Below are 19225 nucleotides of genomic sequence, written 5' to 3' on the forward strand. Positions count from 1 at the left end.
CGCAACTAACGTTAAGCCTCAACTCTCAGCCCATGTACAGCCCAATCCCATTTCAGGAAAAGCACAAAAGAAAGAAAAATGTCAGCCCAAGTTGGACTACGCACGTAGTCACGCACATATCGCTAACCTCCTGTTTCTAAAAACACAATCGGTAACCCCTTCGTTTAGCCGCTTTTTGATCTAAACCGACGCATGCAGTGGCAAGGGGCCTGCTGATCTATCCGAGTCTCCATCGTGCCACCATAAAAAAGGGCAGAAGGAGAGGGGACGCCAGGACAGGCAGCCACTGGCCGGCAGACCGGAAGCGCAGATGAGCGGCAACAACAAGAGGAGATCCTTCTACCCGTTCTATGCTCGAGTCTCCGCCTATCGCTGCCAGGGCGAATTTCCTCCAGTTTCAATCAGAAACTAGAAGAGGATTAAACGAGATCCTCCATCGCTGCATAGGTGCACAATTAATCCTTACTCCTTTAGCTCATCTCTTGATCTTTAATTTGTTCAAATATGTGCGGTTTGTGCCATTCAAAACTACAAATAGTTGAGATTAATTATTGTCCAAATATGCTTGTGTAGATATGAAGATAATTAGGATATGAAAACAATGGAAAACATTTGCCAGGGCACTTGCATCTAACCGTCCAAGCATTGAAACCTGCAATCGATCATTTGTCGTTAACCAACATATAGAGAATTAGCAGAAGCATGACGCGGTTTGTTCACGTACATGATGATGCATGTCGTTCGTTCAGGCCTCTCTGGTACGTTCAGTCTTACTATTTACCTCATATACTAATCTCTATTTTTTGTTGTCTAACAAGAACAATCGTTGATTGATTGACATGAAAATTGGACTTGGAATCAATTATTTATAGTATGGTGTACCAAATTTTTCTATATAACTAATTTGGGATATAATTTTGTCTTGTCAAAGTGGACAATTTGTATTGTCTTCTTGTGGTGTACCAAACATCAACGAAAACATGAGTTCAAGTTTAGCCTTTTTTCACACTCTAAATATTCAATTTTTAGCTCATTAGTCTAGTAGAGCTCAAGCGTGGAACTCGCCCCCCCCCCTATGCCAAATTTCTGGCTTCGTCCCTGCCCTCTCTTTCCTCATTTAACTGTGTGCCACATTATCCAAAAAGTCTAGTTGGCATGCATATGATGCCGCTTGATACTCCCATTACGACCAACCTTATGGGTGGCCATAGTGGGGGAATCATAGCCGGTATCATGCACTTGAGAATAGGAAATATGATGATGCGTGGCAAATAAGCAGTAACATATGTAGATACTATAACATATATAATATAAATGGTATACTACTTTGTGTCATGCACATGGCCATAAATATGGTCATCTATGGTATATATATATATACTAGCTCTATGATACTATATATATATCATACAATATATATATACTATATATATATATATATATATCATACACTATATATATATATATATATGGGCTATTCTGTTACACGTAACAGAATATTATTCTGTTACCCTACTTGGACTGACGATTTTAGGCGGTTGTACTGATGATTTTCATCTCATTGAACTCTGAGCTATTTTTCTCTACAGGAGCGCACACGCCATGGCTTGGGCGAGAAGCGGAAGGAGTTGGGCGCCTCTTGCCTTGCGGCCCTTGCGCACACACGGTAGAGTGGCGGTACAAGTCCACATGCAGGCGGCGACCGGAGCATGAGCGAACGCGGGGGAAGCAGAGAAGCACGCGTCCATGGCAGCAGGGGACTTGGCGTAGCAACGGTGAACCGAGCGGAAAAGAGAAGAGCTCGATCACGTCGTACATCGCTCGACCGATTGAGATGTAGCAGGCGATCCCCTACAGCGCCGGTCGGCTGCCGGCGTGCCCGCGGCGGTCCGAGCAGGCCGAGGCCAAGGGCGCGGCCGGCCAGGAGGGCGGGCTCGCGGCTCGCCGACGCGGCGGTGAGGGGCGATGGCGGGGAGGCGGTGAGGAGGGCGGTGGCAGAGAGCCTGGTGCTAGTGGTGGGGAGGCGCGGGTGCTGCCTCAGCCACGTGGTGAAGCGGCTACTGTAGGGGCTCGGGGTGAACCCCGTCGTGCACGAGGTCGCCGACGATGACGAGCTCACCGCAGCGGTGGCCGGGAACGCTGGAGACGAGGCCGTCGTCGCACTGCCGGCGGTGTTCGTCGGTGGGAGGCTCCTCGGCGGGCTCGATCGGCTCATGGCCGTGCACATCTCCGGCGAGCTCGTGCCCATACTCAAGGACGCCGGCGCGCTCTGGCTCTGAGTCTCTGACTCTGAGCAAAACCAAAGATGCATACGGGACGGGGTACTATGGACGTACGAACAACCGTTTGTTCATGAGTTAATCTTCTTTTCATTTCTCCTTTTGATTCTTGATGAGATCATGTGAGTTACTGCTGCTCGATCTTCAGTCTCTCTTGATTGGGATCAATAATGGTGTACCGGCTTAGCTATAGTTAGGCTTAAATTCTTTTGATTAGGGTAGGAAAAATTAGGAACTATTGTGCCATCTCGTGCTTATTTTCGACCAAACGCTTTGTAAATACATGTATGAGTGAAGAGGGGTGTACTATTTAGCACTGTATAAATCATGTTCCTTTCATCTTGCTCATCACTTTTCTAGATGCCAATTCATTTTGTCTTTGAAGGTTTCTTCTAGCAGGCTTATGATGTTATCACGAAATGGCACTGTGTTGGATATTTGTAATCCATGACGGGGTGCTTGTTTGTTGCAGCTGATTTTCCCTCTCTCTCTTCTTCTATAGTACTCCTATTTTTCATAGATTAATTTTGAATTCTTCTGAAAAGAGAGGACTCGAACTGATCTCCAATTTTTTGGGTTTGTACTGAGCGGTTTTCATAGACTGGACTTTACTCTGTTTTTTCCGTAAGATTTTCCTCGTAACTTTCCAACGATCTATTGTATCATCGCCCCCGAACTTGCATGATTTATATAGTTGAACTGAATGACATTTTTTTCAGAAATAAAATATTTGTTTGCAACGATGTTTTGGACTTCTCTCGTTTTAGGACATGAACATTTACCATTTGAATTTTCATATGGGGTTTTCTTTTCATTTGAGCTTTTTTCGCGTCCCGAGCATGGGGCCGGGGCACGGCGCGTGTTATAGGGTTTTCTTTTGAACTCCCATTGTAGTAATACATGGACTTATGTGACGATAGGAATTCTTGTACTAGCACACGACGGTAGAGCACACACGATAAACATTCTGAAGTCGTCTAAGCTACAACATTTGGGGCGCGGGCAACAACGGCGGTGCTCGCGGCGGCACTCCTACTGATCTCTGTGTGTGTTTGTACAGAGGAGGTATTTTTTCATAGAGTAATTTCAAATGGTTCTGAAAAAGTACTTGAACTGATGCCCGTATGGGTTTGTACTGAGGGTGTTTTCGCATACTATGCTTTTGAACTGATGTAACAAGATGACTAGAAGTTCGATACAAGACCAATGGACGACCAAATGGTACAATCTCAAAAGACATAATTATTGGAGTCAAGCAACTAGGGAAAGATCCAAAGCCTCCACAACATCGACACGTGATTTGGGTACTGCTACGCCAGTTAAGCTAGGCCTTTCTTCTTCAGCAAAAGCCGCATAAGCACTTGCCTTTCTCACAGTCGCCAGGACAGAGCATCTCAGACGCCTCTACTCCTGTTGCTTTTCCTTGTGCAAGAGGCTGTTGACGGATCATGCTGTGATGCATGTGGCCATGATAGTGACACAAGCAGTGACGCAGGTCTCCGAACTGATGGTCATGACGAACTCGGCCACCCTGAAGCCACGGGGTTGGACTGAGCATGGCGCTGAAGTTGAGTAGAACATTTAGGAATTAGGATAAATAGGAAACAACAAACAGGTGGAAGAAACCGTGAAGTGAAATGAGTTATAGAAGACAGTATGCATTATTCTCACTAAAAAAACTTCTGTTTGTGTGCAACTTCTCTACTTGCATACGTTTGGAGGTAGAAACACAGAAAATACAACCACATGGATCAACACATTTGAAGGGAGAAACTATAGACGTACATCACGGGGTAGCAAATAATATGAACTCCAGGCAAAACATTTTTTTAACTTTTTTTGTATCTCGCAAACTGAAAATAATAAGAAAGCAAATTAGAACACAAAGTAAGAAGAAAGTAGAGCACCAGTGCTTGTGCGGCATGGATCCGTCAACCCTTTTGCATCCTAGTTCCAGCCAGCATGAGCTAGCACCTCCTGGATCGAGCTGCAGTAGTGCAACACAACGCATCAGAGAGATAAAAAGGTGAGTAGCAGCATGTACAGGAAGGGGAGAAAGCAACTATAGCACACGAGCATCCACGGGCATACACAGATGCAGGAACTTCTCTCCACTTGAGACTAAACTTATATAATTTTTATTGTTGAACTTTCAGATATCTTACAAGAATTGCATGATATCAGTGTTTTGCTTTTACCTCGTTGCTTCTCTGAACTTGCAAAATAAACTTTGTTACATGCGCTCATTAACATAACCACACACACCTGTTGTGCTATAGAAATAGCATGGAAACACCAAGGAAACTGGACTTACAATTGGTAAGTAGATGTACTGAAAAGAATTCAAAAGATGAACTAAAAACAATTGAAACTCTTCAAAAGCATCCAGGAGAGATAACAAAAAACTAAAACGCACGGGTGACACAGTTACTAGAACCAGGCCATAAGGACTAGAACCAAAACTATCAATATAAGTTGATGTTTTTTTGTAGGTTTTTGGGAATGAGAATACTTGTATTTTTTTGCAATTATATAAAAGTTTTAAAATGTGTACTACTCCATAACAAATGTTTATACTGCATATGTCTGTAAATATTAGCTTTTTATTTGGCAACAAAGAAAGATCAAAAAGGATATTTAATTTCTTGTAAGCATATCAACAAACAACTTGATAGCAGCAGGAATAGAACAAGTTCTTAGTTCTTACCATTGGGGACCTGCCCACTTGCGTGATCTGATGTCCACTCGTGCGAGTAGACCTGAAGCACACACCATCGGGGACCTGCCCACCGTGCGAGACCGAACTGAACCCGTTTGTGATGCCAAGGCCGACTGAACTTATGATCTCTCCAGATCTCAACTGATTGTGTTACAAATATACACACAAATCCAAACGAGCTCATGTGAGTGCATATTAAAAAGATAACTGAGTTCATCTATATTAATCGGAGAAGTTCGAACAGAAACTTTTCTTGAAAAAATGTACTTTTTTTGCTATAACAACTATAGTCATCTTGCCAACCATGTATATTTAACTGGTTAAAAAGATAATCAAGTTCATGTATATTAACCCGAGAAGTTCAAAAAGAAAATTTTAATAATAATTATATTCATCTTGCCACCCATTTAGTTTTTGTTGTAACAAAATTCAAACATTTAAAAAGTTTGTACTGTCGTGGGGAAGCCTTAGTTCTTTGACAAACACTCTCATGTTCTTTGACAGTTTTAATTTTGTCTGCACTTACCAGTTTCCCGATTTCGAACTTACAGAATTTTATACCCCAAACTTCTACAAGTTTATTTAATTTCTCAGGAACAAAAAATGAAGGAGTCTGGACTCAAGAATTATAGAAAGAACAAAACCATATGTGTGAACTTATCTAGAGGCTTTTGCTGAACGGAGGAGACGAGATGACGCAGGAGCAAAACCCGACTCCTTGAATATACAGTAGCTATGCTGTCAATACTTCTTTGAGTTCTTATTTCTGAACCTTCATAGTAGTAATACATGTACTGTGCGATACACAATTATGTCGTTGAGCAACTGATCTAGGAACAAAAACACTCCTGCAGTGCACACACCAAATCATGATAAAAATAGAGGCAGCAAGAAGCAATCACCAGTATATTGAGATGTCCAACTACATGTACCATCTCATTATAGTATAAAAATGAATCAATAGTAAGAAACAAGGTAGTAACAATCCTAACTCTGCATAGTTTCGGGATTTGTAGAAGTCTGAACATGGTATCATAGTTAATTAGTTCTGCGTAAGGAGGATGTGTTTACACACACCTATAATTCAGAATTGAACTGAACGACCCACTTTTCTTGTACTAAAGCTTGTTTTTAGAATTCGTATGAGTGGGTTATTAAACACATGCATCAACATTGAGGAACACTAGAAAAAAGGACACAGCTATACAAGAACTACAGTGGACAGATCCAGAGGAGAAATCCTCAAGCAAAAATCAAGAGAGGTCGCAATCTCCATGGAAGATGCCAACGAATTTGCCATGGAAGAGCCTCCCACTCCCCTGCTCTATCTCCTCCCACTCCCTGCACACAGAAACACAGACTAGAGAGAGAGAGAGGATGAGAGGGATATGACTTAGACGGATCGAGGGCAGACATGGGGTGGACTGCACGCAGCTCTTCTCGCGACCGACAGTAGAGTGTGATGTTGTACTGTCGAGGCAAAGTTCCTCGATATGGGGTGGCTGAATTTTTCTGACATACTGGACCACAACTTGAGCTTCGTGTTCCGGCCATGAGCCCACAAAAGGTGACCCTTAGTTTATCTAGTAACTCATCATTAGTCTGCAAGAAGCTCACAAATTGTACTGTTTTTATATATGACATTTCTTTGAATTCCCATGGTAGTAATCCACGTTGTGTGTCTTTTTAACCAGAAAATTAAGCAAGATTGCTTGTTGAAGGCAACATTTTTTTTCATATAGTAAGACATATGAAAGATAATATTTAAAGGCCATTGGAGAAAGAATTAGCAAAACCGAAACAAAAATATATGTTACCAGAACTGAAAGCAATGGTTTTTCAAACTTTTAGGTGAGAGCATGGTGCTCTAATCCAATTGCATATATCTAAAACTCCATAAGCGACTTGAACTGATGCATAACAGTATGATGTTGGAAATATGCCCTAGAGGCAATAATAAAAGTGTTATTATTATATTTCTTTGTTCATGATAATAGTCTTTTATTCATGCTATAACTGTATTATCCAGAAATCGTAATACACGTGTGAATACACAGACCACAATATGTCCCTAGTGAGCCTCTAGTTGACTAGCTCGTTGTGATCAACAGATAGTCATGGTTTCCTAGATATGGACATTGGATGTCGTTGATAACGGGATCACATCATTAGGAGAATGATGTGATGGACAAGACCCAATCCTAAGCCCGGCACAAAGATCGTGTAGTTCGTATGCTAAAGCTTTTCTAATGTCAAGTATATTTCCCTTAGACCATGAGATTGTGCAACTCCCGGATACCGTAGGAATGCTTTGGGTGTACCAAACGTCACAACGTAACTGGGTGGCTATAAAGGTGCATCACAGGTATCTCCGAAAGTGTCTGTTGGGTTGGCACGAATCGAGACTGGGATTTGTCACTCCATGTAAACGGAGAGGTATCTCTGGGCCCACTCGGTAGGACATCATCAGAATGTGCACAATGTGATCAAGGGGTTGATCATGGGATGATGTGTTACAGAACGAGTAAAGAGACTTGCCGGTAACGAGATTGAACAAGGTATCGGTATACCGACGATCGAATCTCGGGCAAGTAAAATACCGCTAGACAAAGGGAAGTGTATACGGGATTGATTGAGTCCTTGACATCATGGTTCATCCGATGAGATCATCGTGGAACATGTGGGAGCCAACATGGGTATCCAGATCCCGCTGTTGGTTATTGACCAGAGAACGTCTCGGTCATGTCTGCATGGTTCCCGAACCCGTAGGGTCTACACACTTAAGGTTCGATGACGCTAGGGTTATAAAGGAAGTTTGTATGTGGTTACCAAATGTTGTTCGGAGTCCCGGATGAGATCCCGGACGTTACGAGGAGTTCCGGAATGGTCCGGAGGTAAAGATTTATATATGGGAAGTCCTGTTTTGGTCACCGGAAAAGTTTTGGGTTTTATCGGTAACGTACCGGGACCACCGGGAGGGTCCCGGGGGTCCACCAAGTGGGGCCACAGGCCCCGGAGGCTTGCATGGGCCTAGAGTGGAAAGGGACCAGCCCCAGAGTGGGCTGGTGCGCCTCCCACCCTTGCCCAAGGCGCAACTAGGAGGGGAGAGGGGAAACCCTAGGCGCAAATGGGCCTATAGGCCCACCCTAGGGCGCGCCCCCTCTCTCCCCCTCTTGGCCGCACCCTCCAAGTCCCATCTAGGGCTGGCCGCCGCCCCCTAGGGGTGGAAACCTAGGTGGGGGCGCAGCCCCCTCTCCCCCTATATATGGTGGAGGCATTGGAGCAGCCCAAGACATGAGTTTCTTCTCCTGTTGGCGCAGCCCTACCTCTCTTTCTCCTCATATCTCGTGGTGCTTGGCGAAGCCCTGCTGGACTACCACGCTCCTCCATCACCACCACGCCGTTGTGCTACTGCTGGATGGAGTCTTCCTAAACCTCTCCCTCTCTCCTTGCTGGATCAAGGCATGGGAGACGTCACCGGGCTGTACGTGTGTTGAACGCGGAGGTGTCGTCCGTTCGGCACTAGGATCTCCGGTGATTTGGATCACGACGAGTACGACTCCTTCAACCCCGTTCTCTTGAACGCTTCCGCTTAGCGATCTACAAGGGTATGTAGATGCACTGTCCTTCCCCTCGTTGCTGGTTTCTCCATAGATAGATCTTGGTGACACGTAGGAAAATTTTGAATTTCTGCTATGTTCCCCTACATATGAGTGCAGAATTCTTGTAAGCATAAGAAAATACATAGAGTGCACATATAATTTTTCAAGATTTCCTCGATGTTCTGCACATTAAAGTTGATGTACTGAAAAGAACGCAAAATTTGAACCGAAAACAAGCAAATGCTGAACTCTTATATAGTTCAAGGACAAAAGAACCTCCACAACCAAATAACTGATTTCCTATTTTTTTTAACTTTAAAAGTTTTAATTTTAGAACCACCTCAATATGTGTAGATTAACTTTTCATGACACAATTTTTGCCCAGAACATAAAATAAAAACACACGCCCAACGCACTGTACACCCACCTAACACACAAAAACCAGTGCTCAAGCATTAATGCTTCATGATCAAGAATTGGCGCAAAATTCAGAGACAAAAAATCATGCGATGAAACTTCAGGATCAACAATTGGTCACCTCCTACATAACAAAATTCGTGAGATAAAGAACAAATGTGCAAAAGTAGATCAAAATGAACCGGAGAGAGTTCTGGGGCGGTGACCACCGCTGTAGTAGGATACTTCGTTGGCGACCACACGAGAATGGGGGATGGGGCATGGCCTGCAGCAGTACGAGGCGGCGACCTGCAAAAGGAAGAGGCTGCGACCTGACGGCGGAAGAGGCTGCGACCTGACGGCAGAAGAGGCCGCGACCTGACGGCAGAAGAGGCCGCGACCTGACGGTAGGGGTCAGGAGGCAGACATGATGGTCGCTTGGACATTTTTTCACTAGGTTAGTTTTTAGTATTAAAAACTATTTACTACATTACAACAAACATCTAAAGATGCTCCAAACAAACTTCTGAACTTGCATACAACCCTCTTTGAACTTGTGATATGAAACTTTTTGCACTTACACAATTCGGCAGTGGCAGCAACCAGCAACCAGAAGCATACTATTGTTTTACAGTACTCAAAAGTGCACAAAGATCACATCCGCAACACGGTGGTGGGCTGATATCTATGGTTGCTTGATTGTTCCGTGGATGGATTCCAGTACTCCCGTATACTAGTGTATGTGAAGCAACAAGAATGATTGGCCTTTTTTTATAGAAAATCAAAATGGACAGTACTGAATCTTGCACTTACCATTATAATTTTCGGGATTCAACTTGTTGTGGAGTTAGAGGGGAAATCCACACATGGCAGCACGTTCGGTTGAAAAATAGAGGAGAGCAGAACATCGGTAGAATATACTCCAAACTCCACACACGAGCGAGACCGGGGTGCTCCTCGTCGAGCGCTGGCCGAGCGGAAGACGCAAAGTTGAATGGCCAAAGTAGATCAGCCAGGACGGACTCCACAGCTGCACAGGGGGTCTCCCACCCTCGGCTGTCGTGTGCCTCCCACCTCCGGCCGCTGCACGCCTCCCACCCCCGGCCGTGACGCATAACGACAAGTTCAACTTCGTTCAACAAGAAGAAAATCCATTTATACTCATGTATACACCCAACAAGAATCAAATTCCATATACCTAAACTTCCATTTATTGATATACTTGAACTTATTTGCTGTTAATGTACATAGACTTTGTAATTAAACATCAAAACTAAGAGAGATAGTAGCCATTGAACTGAAACAAAATGAGGAATTGAATTGGACTAAATCAAGAAACTGAACCGAGTGTGTCACGAGTTAGTCAATGTGGAAGATCATTCCATTTTTCTATCTCTCTCTCACTCACTCACTCACATCACCCTGCTGCAGCAACAAACAGCAGGAGTGCACCAGCGCAAGCAGAATGGGCATTATGCAACTTTTGACTTAATTTTTTTTACTAAACTGAGCTTGAATTTTTCACTGAACTCAACTTAAACATTGCCAGAAATTAGTTGAACTTTTTGTACTGAACTTAGCTGAACTTTGTACAGGGATCCACACTTTACCTAAACTTTTTTACATGGATTTGCACCGCTGTCCAGTGGTGAAAGCGAGGCGAGCAGAGGCACAGGAGGACCTACTGGATGTTTGTCGCCATTTCCATCGTACTCTGGGAGGAGGAGGATGATGGGAGCAAACCTCTATGTGCGCAATCGCTCGAGACACGTCAGGAGTGCGGCCGCCGGTGGCAATGACCGGCCGTCCCTCGGTGATCGACCACCATGGCTAGCCTCAGTACAGAGTTGGCTCGTCAGGCAGCAGTGGGATAGTTGTGCGCGAAGACCGGCGACGCTCGAAGGCAGGGGCTAGGCGGCGCCACACTGGGAGAGGGAGGTCGTGGCGGTGGCCGCTGGGGCAGGGGGCCTGCGGCGGTGCACTGGGAATGGGAGGTCGTCATGGTGGCGTGCTGGCGCAGGGGGGCAGCGGCGCGCCCGGCAGGATTCCGGCAGCGGCTCGTTCGAGTAGGGGGCCGACGGCGGCGCGCTGGAGTAGGGGGACGGCGGAGGCGCGCTGGGGGAGGGGCCGGCTGCGGCACATTGGGCAGGGGCCGGCGGAGGTGCGCTGGGGGAAGGGGCCAGCTGCGGCGCACTGGGAAGGAGCCGGCGGAGGCGCGCTGGGGGAGGGGGTCGGCTGTGGCGCACTGGGCAGGGGCCGGCGGAAGCTAGCTGGGGGAGGGGGGCGACGGTGGCGCCGTAGGTGGTCGTGGCGATGGTGGGGGATCGGGTTGGGGAGATGGACACATTTTTCCTGTTAGTTTCAGATTAGTCGGATCGCTCCTATATAGAGCCCGAGGGTAACAGAATAATATTCTGTTACCAGTAATAGAATAGTCCAGCCCTATATATATAGTATCATATGCATGATACTATAGTATATATGATACTTCCCTACTATACAAAGGCTGGCCATAGTGGTGGAATATATAAAAAATTTGGAGGCGAAACGATGAACTCATGTTTTCATTCAAACAAAAAATGTTGTTCGTTAATGTAAATGTTTTCAAATAGCACACAGTTCACTCACGAAAGCCGTGTGTCCACTAAACCGTGGCCGATGCCCCCCTGCCACGCGCACGATCTGAGTCGTGCGTTCTGATTGGCCAGAATCCAAATCCCACGGATCATACGTCTGCACCGTTGGATGCTCCCAGATCGAACAACGATCCTCATCCCTTTCGACAGCAGATGCAGTTCCGGTTGTGATTTTTTATGCGGTTCCTCCTCCGATGACGACTCCTTCACCACCCGGTTACGCTGTTAGTTAATGTAAATGTTTTAAAATAACACACGGTTCACTCATGAAAGCCATGTGCCTACCAAACCGTGGCCGATGCCCCCCCTTTCCACGCGCGTGATTTGAGTCGTGCGTTCTGATTGGCCAGAACCCAAACCCCACGGATCGTACGTCTGCACTGTTGGATGCTCCCAGATCGAATGGCAATCCTCATGCCTTCCGACAGGAAATGCAGTCCGCCTAGCAATTGATTTATATGCCAAAATGCACTATAAATGCCAAAAAATGTCTTACATATGGCACACGAGACCTGAAATGCGCTAGCAAATCAAACCCGTGGTATAATGGTGATTGCTTAACGTGGGAAAAAATTAGAGGCGAAATGATGAACTCACGTCTTCATTTCAAACGAAAATTTTCTCTTTGTGCACACGAGCGCTTAGAGACAACTGTTTGCATAGGCCTTTCCGCGCGGCGACCGGGGATATTTTCCACCCTTTTCACCTAGGATGCCAACACCCCCCACGGCCCGCCCGCATTTCACTCAACTAGTCCACCCAATCTCCATCGCCAGCTCCTCCTCCCCCAGATCCACATCAGAACCCTCTCCGGCGCCGACGTGCTCACCCCGGCCGTGTGCACACTCTTCGGCGTCAAGCCTACCTCCACTTCCGTGCCCAACACGCGGCTGCCCGCGCCTCGCCGTCTTCATTTGCTCGCCAGCCACCCTCAAGCATATCGATGTTGTAATCCCCGCCTCTTCTGTGGTCCGGCCAGGTTTGCATTAAGAAGCCTATTAGTTACTGCTCTCCATCGTAGTGAGGCATATTTCCTCGCAATCCCTCTTCCTATTTTGTTCCGTATGTTCCCAAATTGTATCTAAAATAACGGAGAGCATATATATGTTAATTATCTACCTTCCTAACTAGTACATATAAGTTGTATTTGTTCCAATAAGTTACTGCCGATTTACGGATCGCGGGCGCCCGAGTCACACAAATTTAACAAATTAGCCGTACATTTTCTAAATTATTGCATGACATTTTAGAAAGCTTGATACCAAGTTGTTAGTTTTATGCTTATCCTCCTTTCCTGAGTTTCGCATGTGTTCTCTGTAGATACCGAATAGCAGCGACAACACTCATGCTTCAGGCGATGTATCTTCATATGATTCCGACAACCCTATGTATTCAGAAGATGGTGAGGGATCAAGTAATCTTGAACGGGATAGAGCTACAGCAATTACCCTTCCGGTCAGGACACAAAGGTACGCTAAGCCCACACACTAGCCTAAAGGTGTATATGAAGTAACTGAGATCGATATAAAGTCGTGGGCTCCAACTAAACCAGATAAAGCACACACGAGGTTCAGGAGTGTGTGTGGATTTGTTGGCAGGGCAAGGCTGAACATAAATCTGCCAGGGTTTCGGAAGGCTGACACAGAAACACATCGATGGATAGTCTGGGAGATCATGGACCACTTCAATGTTCTAGAGCAGTGGAGAATGCAGGTGGAACACGCTACACTGAAGAAGGCTAGGGATGCTTGGAGAAACTGGAAGCACGTGTTGTACAAGAAGTACTTGAGTGAAGGCAAGGACCCAATCCCCGCATACCCCCAAATTACAAAGGCAGACTGGGCAGAATTCAAAAGGGTCAGGGCAACTAAAGAGTTTGCTGAGAAGAGTTTCAAGCAATCGGAACATCAGAAGAAGAACACACACCCCCACCGTATGGGTGTGGCAGGATACTACGACATGAAACCGATATGGGACCAGGAGGACAAAGAAGCAGTAGAGGCAGGTGGAGAACCGGCCTTTAGTGAAATCAGGGGCGAACGCGCCAGAGACTACTTGCGGGCATGTGCAATGAGGCGTGATGATGGAACTTATTACTTTAAAAACTCACATGACGAAAAACTGTATCAAGTGATGGTAGAGTCTTCCAAGATCCCTGGAAGGTTCTACAGGAACTCAGGGCCATGTGACATTCTGTCCATTGCTCTGGAAATAAAAGAGCCCCCTGGTCGTGCAAGGGGTATAGGTGTTAATGTCCCGCACAGGAGGGCTTCCAAACTCAGCAAAGAAGAGAGGCTCAGCATGAAAAAAATGAAGAGTGAAATGAAGAAGAATGAATTGTATGAAAGGTTGAGGATGGAAATGTATCCGGCTGTTCGAAAAGATGTTGAGCAGTCAATGATGATTGGGAAGACTGTAACACTGACAGATAGCCAGCAGATGCGAGGGGAGGCGGGCATGGAGGATGCTACTTATTGCGCGACAACACAACACAAGAGTAGTTGTGCATCAGCTGACCCCAACGACAATGAGACCGCAGCTGCTCGTGATGATGCTATATCTGATCTATCTGGAATGAAAGACAGACTGGAGGGCGTGCTTACACATTATGAAGGTACATTAAAATATGCAACAACCTGGGTTTGCCCACCCTTCTTGGAAGAGGGCCTCTTATTGGACAATGTGCCATTGAAGTCGGGCTGTGTGAAGTGCTACGTGACTAAAGTAAAGCCTGGATTTAATGAATTTGCCCTCAAGAATGTCCTAGGAGACCTTCATCAGCAAAGGACCTTGGGAGAAACACTGTTACATCACATCCAGTGGCCATGAAAGGAAATAGAGTTCATCGATGAGATCCCTGAAGCCCCGCCAAGAGCAACCAATGTCGCCCCTCAACCGGTGACGCTCTCCTTGCCACAGTAGCTCTCGTGTGCTTCCCCCAAAGAACCTAATACTCGTAATCCGACGGCTGATGCATCAACCTGTGATCAGCCGGCCCAACTTTGTGGCATACAAGCCATGTCATCCTACGCCCCAAAGCAGCCAGTGGCAAGGCCTACAACTGCTGAAGACGCACCACCGCTTCAGATGCCGGCCGCTGAAGTAGCGGGGGGAGACCCAGCTACCGCCTGCTAAGGAGTCTGTAGGTCCAGAACCGACTGCTCCTCAGTCCGTCGTTGCGCAGTCGCGTGATCAGCATACCAATGCGTCAGCACTTCCTGCTCAGGAAACCAATGTGTTGGCACGACCTCCTCAGCACATCGACAAGTTGGCACCACCTGCGTAGAAACCAGATTTAGCTTCAATGCATGGTCAGCAGTCCGATGCCTCTGCTCCTACAGCCCAGCAGTCCGTCATAGCAGCACCGCTAGCTCAGCGGTCCGACAAAGATAAATCGTCTGCTAAGCAGTCCGTTAAAGCTTCACCGGCTCAGCAGTCTACCTTGCAGGCAACCAGACATTCTGCCAGAAATGCTTCAAGTACTAAGAAGGAAGTGGCCAAAAAGCCTACACCCGCGACAAAGCGCGACAGGAGAGTGAAGAAGAAAGAGCACGATTGCCTCTTGCTTAAAGCACTCATCGCCCAGAACCAAATTAATAACAGGTTGTTGGAATCAGGGAGTAATATTATTTCTGACGAGATGGATGATGAAGAAGTAGAATTGGCACTTGCTAAAAGTAAAGCAAACATACTTGAAGTATGCAATTATGTCCATGGCCAGCCATTTCTTGTTGGCGAGTACTTTGATGAGTGCAACTCCAGTTGTCGCAAGTTACATGAATATTGCATCGATCAAATGTCAACAAGTCATCATGGTTTGCTAGTCCACTTCAACAGAGATCATTTCCGACATGATGCTGGTTCATTCGATGTGAGTTTCAAGGACTTACATCGCTTCTTCAACCTCAACAAGCTTGATGCCACTCTTCTTAGATGCCTGATTTTGTAAGTACTTAAAAAACTTTTATCAACTTCTCCATACAAGGCTGTAAATGATAAACAGCTAACAGCATTTTATTCATCTTAGGGGATTGAACACGCAGAGAAGAAAAAGGGAGAGTGTGTATTTCATAGATCCCGCATTAGCAAATGGCACAATATTACATGGTAAGGATGAACGGGACTGGGCCGTTAACACGATCGTCTGTATCTTCGAAAACGCGTCCCATGCAAAATCATTTCTCTGGCCATACCATGAAAGGTGAGTCAAGTAAACAACCACGCATACACTGATTGTCTTTTAGATTTTGACATAATCCGTAAGTTCATGGCTTTCTTAATATGTAGCCGTCACTGGATATTGGTATTCATTGTTCCAAACAAGAACATAGTTTACTATATCGATTCTCTCAGCGAGTCAACAAACGCTCATGATCTGACGCATCTTCATCAATTCATGGATAGGTATTGAATTCTATGATGTTGAAATTAATTTGCATTCATATCTCGTTCAATAATTGATGTTTTCAAAATTCATCTTCATTTGCAGTGTGCTCGCACTGTGGAAAACTAAACCAGGGAACCTGTTCAAGAGGGAACTACCTCTGCAACACGAGATCATTTCTCCGGTAACACATTGAAATCCGTTATTTTTGGAAAATTTATCCAATAGTCTGCAAATACCTTTTGTTACGCTAGTCAAATGTTCAAGCTTCTAATTAAACCTCTTTCTATTTTGTCCAAAGAAAAAAATAATACATTTAACACCGATTAGGTTGTTCCTAACAGGACAAATACATGACTAACTCTGTACAAAAAATTTCTGTGTCCGTAGCAAGAAGCAGGGACCAACTTTGTGGATACTATGTTTGCAGACACATGATCTCCATCTGCAAATCTACTGATAGTTGTGATGATCCTTGCGAATTAGTACCAGTAAGTCTATCTTAATTAATATCTTCTACTCCACTCATATGGCACATTCTGATCTTAAAAATACTGCAGCTCATCTTAGAACCGAGGACCCCTGAACCGCTCCCGGCTGGTGAATTGCTGATGGTTCAGAGATTTATCAGCGACTTCTTCCAGAATCACTACATCAATCCCACTGGTGATAATGAAGATTTCAGCATGTGTTCTCCTGAAACATTGAGTAAGAGTTACCGCTAAATATATACGCATGGATCCATTGTTTTCCATCTGACGAGGTCTTCGTATTTCGTACACTATGATTAATTATGTAATGCATATATGTGTGGACAAATCATTGGAATTTAACTATCATATGTTCAATTGTAATTGTTGTGAAATCTGATGAATGTTCTTCCTGTGGACACTATTTGGTCAATTGAATATTGTGGCAAATTTGTTTTTTGCGTGCCGATTCAAAATGGGGTATTCTTGTTTATTTGTTCAATTGAATATTGTGGCCAATTTGCTTTATGCGTGCCGATTCAAAATGGGATGTTTTTGTTTATTTGTTCAATTGAATATTATGGTGAATTTGCTTTCTGCATGCCGATCCAAAATGGGATATTTTTGTTTTAACCTGGTAATTGCTCCGCACACGGTTCAGCTAAATGAGTGTGTGCGATCCAAATCGGAAAGCATACGTCAATCATAGAGGAACCATCAGTGATACACAGCAATCGCAAACGATTTGCAACACTACTACGTGTGCTTAGGATCTTTGGAACTGTTTGTGATATCAAGTTATCGCACACGGGAACTCGGAGTAAACCGTGCCCAATGTAAAATACAATCCCAGTCATAATTTTTTCAGGAAACGTGTGGTATCCCAAACGAAAAGTACATGTCACTCTAGCCGCAACCATCGGTGATACACAACAAATCACAAACGGTCTACAACACTTGTATGTGTGCGAAGGGGCTCCTGAACCGTTTGTGATTGAACCTTGTCGCAGACGGTAAATGTTGGGAGAACGTGTGCGATGGAGTCTTGGATGGCAGACGGGTTCCGCAGAAAACTCGTGTGTGATAGGGCACATATTGCACACAGTTCATATGTTGGCCCGTGTGCCTTGCATACTGTTTCCCAAACGGTTCATTATGACACACTATTTGGTTTCATTGCGTCATTAGAAACGTTTAATCACCGATCCTACACGTGTGAAAGAATTTAGTGTGTATTGCATCGCACATGATTACATTTTGCAAGGCCTCTGGATCATGGCTCCCTATCCCCGACGGTTTCTGGGTCGTGTGGGAAGGACCCCCTATCCCCACACTCACTTGGCGACGGTTCCAAATGCCGTCGCGGAAAGGGATTTTAAACCATTTTTATAGCACCGACGCGTACCAGTGTTAGAGTCATCCGGATCAGTCTCAAAGATTGCATCGAGGTAACCATTTACAACGAGCTCTTTTTCACCTCCATAAACGAGAAACATATCCTTAGTCGTTTTCAGGTATTTTAGGATGTTCTTGACCGCTGTCCAGTGCTCCACTCCGGGATTACTTTGGTACCTCCCTGCTATGCTTATAGCAAGGCACACATCAGGTCTGGTACACAACATTGCATACATGATAGAACCTATGGCTGAAGCATAGGGAATGACTTTCATTTTCTCTCTATCTTCTGCAGTGGTCGGGCATTGAGTCTGACTCAACTTTACACCTTGTAACACAGGCAAGAACCCTTTCTTTGACTGATCCATTCTGAACTTCTTCAAAACTTTATCAAGGTATGTGCTTTGTGAAAGTCCAATTAAGCGTCTTGATCTATCTCTATAGATCTTGATGCCCAATATGTAAGCAGCTTCACCGAGGTCTTTCATGGAAAAACTCTTATTCATGTATCCCTTTATGCTATCCAAAAATTCTATATCATTTCCAATCAACAATATGTCATCCTCATCCACATATAATATCAGAAATCCTACAGAGCCCCCACTCACTTTCTTGTAAATACAGGCTTCTCCAAAAGTCTGTATAAAACCATATACTTTGATCACACTATCAAAATGTTTATTCCAACTCCGAGAGGCTTGCACCAGTCCATAAATGGATCGCTGGCGCTTGCACACTTTGTTAGCACCCTTTGGATCGACAAAACTTTCCGGTTGCATCATATACAACTCTTCTTCCATAAATCCATTCAGGAATGCAGTTTTGGCATCCATTTGCCAAATTTCATAATCATAAAATGCAGCAATTGCTAACATGATTCGGACAGACTTAAGCATTGCTACGGGTGAGAAAGTCTCATCGTAGTAAACTCCTTGAACTTGTCGAAAACCTTTCGCAACAAGTTGAGCTTTGTAAACAATAACATTGCCGTCTGCGTTGGTCTTCTTCTTAAATATCCATTTATTTTCTATGGCTTGCCGATCATCGGGCAAGTACATCAAAGTCCACACTTTGTTCTCATACATGGATCCCATCTCAGATTTCATGGCCTCAAGCTATTTCGCGGAATCTGGGCTCATCATTGCTTCCTCATAGTTCGTAGGTTCATCATGGTCTACTAACATGACTTCTAGAACAGGATTACCGTATCACTCTGGTGCGGATCTTACTATGGATGACCTGTGAGGTTCGGTAGTAACTTGATGTGAAGATTCATGATCATCATCATTAGCTTCCTCACTAACTGGTGTAGGAATCACGAAAACTGATTTCTGTGATGAACTA

The 19225-nt window shown here is 44.9% G+C and overlaps 1 long non-coding RNA gene and 1 pseudogene across 1 annotated transcript; one reads left to right on the plus strand and one right to left on the minus strand.

Moving 5' to 3' along the window:
* Positions 1 to 1834: 1834 nt before the first annotated feature.
* Positions 1835 to 2477, plus strand: LOC119367333 (annotated as a pseudogene).
* A 1229-nt stretch (positions 2478 to 3706) lies between these two features.
* Positions 3707 to 5067, minus strand: LOC119367334. Its single transcript, XR_005176260.1, has 3 exons — positions 4987 to 5067; positions 4187 to 4266; positions 3707 to 3841 (listed from the first exon to the last, which is right to left on the minus strand). It is a non-coding gene; the product is annotated as an uncharacterized LOC119367334 (long non-coding RNA).
* Positions 5068 to 19225: the final 14158 nt, after the last annotated feature.

This window comes from Triticum dicoccoides, chromosome 2B (genome assembly GCF_002162155.2).
Source record: "Triticum dicoccoides isolate Atlit2015 ecotype Zavitan chromosome 2B, WEW_v2.0, whole genome shotgun sequence".
Lineage (NCBI taxonomy): Eukaryota > Viridiplantae > Streptophyta > Magnoliopsida > Poales > Poaceae > Triticum > Triticum dicoccoides.